Below are 2,141 nucleotides of genomic sequence, written 5' to 3' on the forward strand. Positions count from 1 at the left end.
TATATAGTTATAGTTTGTTGCCAACTTAATGTGGCAGTCCCAGGAAAGGGAGGAATGCTACTGCTATTTAGCCCAGGAAACACCATTTCCACTTGGCTGTGTGACACAGCGTTCTGTGTCCTTAAGTTTTCAAACAGGGAAGACAAGCACCTCCATCCAGCAAAGCCAGCATCCAGAGACAAGTTTCAGAGTCATTGCTCTTCATCAGTCTGGAGTAGCTTATCTCCCCTTCTCCTGTTTGAAAATTTAAGGACACAGAACGCTTGTGTCACGTAACCAACTGGAAACAGTGTCTCCAGGGGTTAAATAGCAGTAGCATTCTTCCCTTTTCCTGGGACTGTAACATTAAATTGGCAACAAACCATCACTTTATCGTGCTGCTACTGTATAAGTCTCTCTGAGAGATTTAGAAATACAATATTTCTAATGATATATATATTATAGCGTCAGGATGACCATAACCTTGTGAGTGGGTTTCGTACACGGAAACTGAAAGAAGACTCGTATATTTGTGTATATTTGTGTGTGTGTGTTTGTCCCCCCATCATTGCTTGAGAACTGATATTGCTGTGTTTACGTTCCCATAACGTAGCGGTTCGGCAAAATAAACTGATAGAATTAGTACTAGGCTCACAAAGAATAAATCTTGTGGTCGATTTTTCGACCAAAGGCGGTGCTCCAGCATGGCCGCAGTCACATGACTGAAACAAGTAAAACAATAAAAACACTATTTTAATCCCGAGTGAGGCCGGGTATCTCTGCTAGTATATATGTATATATAGTAACATATGGTATAATTATAAACGGCAAATTTTAGCCATAGCTCCGCAGACTGAAAAAATGAACAACATTAATCGATTTTTGAACCTTATTAGCTTTTCATCAGAGGCGTTTACATCATTCTGATAATCTCCAGAGAAACAAGCAGCCAAACTGTTTCTATACTCAACAAAATGCGGCAGTTACTCTATGAAGGAGTCCATAAATTGCATACCGAAAGTGTTTAACACTCTATAAATACCAACGGCCTGTCGAAGTATGATATAATATGTTACATATGGTATATATATATATATATATATCATCATCATCATCATTTAACGTCCGTTGTCCATGCTGGCATTGGTTGGACGGTTTGACCGGGGCTGACAATCTGGAAGGCTGCACCAGACTCCAGTCTGTTTTGGCATGGTTTCTATACCCGGGTGCCCTTTCTAATCCCAACCACTCCCAGAGTGTAATGGGTGATTTTATGTGCCAACGGCACAGGTGCCTTTTGCATGACACTGGTATCTGTCACGACTGTGATTGTGCTCGGCTTGATGGGTCTTCTCAAACACAACATAATGCCAAAGGTCTTGGGGTCATTGCCTGCGTGAGGCCCAACACTCGACAGGAGCACAGCCACTTTGCCTCCGTGAGGCTCAACACTCGAAAGGCGCTTCATAGATCTCGGTCATTGCTTCCGTGAGGCTCAACATTCGAAAGAGGTTCAGCTACTGTGAGGCCCAACGCTCGAAAGATGCTTTTTACGTGACACCAGCATCAGCCACGATTGCAGTTTGACTTGGCTTTATAGGTCTTCTCATGCACAGCATATTGCCAAAGTTCGAAGATCATGCTTCACCATCTCGTCCCATGTCTTCCTGGGTCTGTCTCTACCACAGGTTCCCTTCACAGTTAGAGATCGGTACTTCTTTAAACACCGGTCCTCGTTCATATGCATCATATAACCATACCAGTGCTGTCGTCTCTCTTGCACAACCACACACACACACACACACACATATATATATACAAATCTGGAAAAGCGGAGAAGAGCGGCCCACATAGGTCCTTTTTGATAATAACTATAATTATATATTATTTAATAATACATGCTCCATTCAAACGAAAATCCTAAATAATTGACTGAAAAAAGATGGGCAGAACCACTGGCTACTGCATGCGACATCAATGCTTACATGGCTCTGTACATTCCCAATTCAGCCACATAGCCCACCTAGCACTTTCAGCCAATTTTAATGTGTAGATAATTTTCGTCTGGAATATATATTGTTCGGTCAAGTGTTTAGGCTTAGTCGCTTTAAATAGAGCATATATTATTAAATAACACACACACACACACACACACACACACA

Source organism: Octopus bimaculoides, chromosome 5 (assembly GCF_001194135.2).
Source record: "Octopus bimaculoides isolate UCB-OBI-ISO-001 chromosome 5, ASM119413v2, whole genome shotgun sequence".
NCBI lineage: Eukaryota > Metazoa > Mollusca > Cephalopoda > Octopoda > Octopodidae > Octopus > Octopus bimaculoides.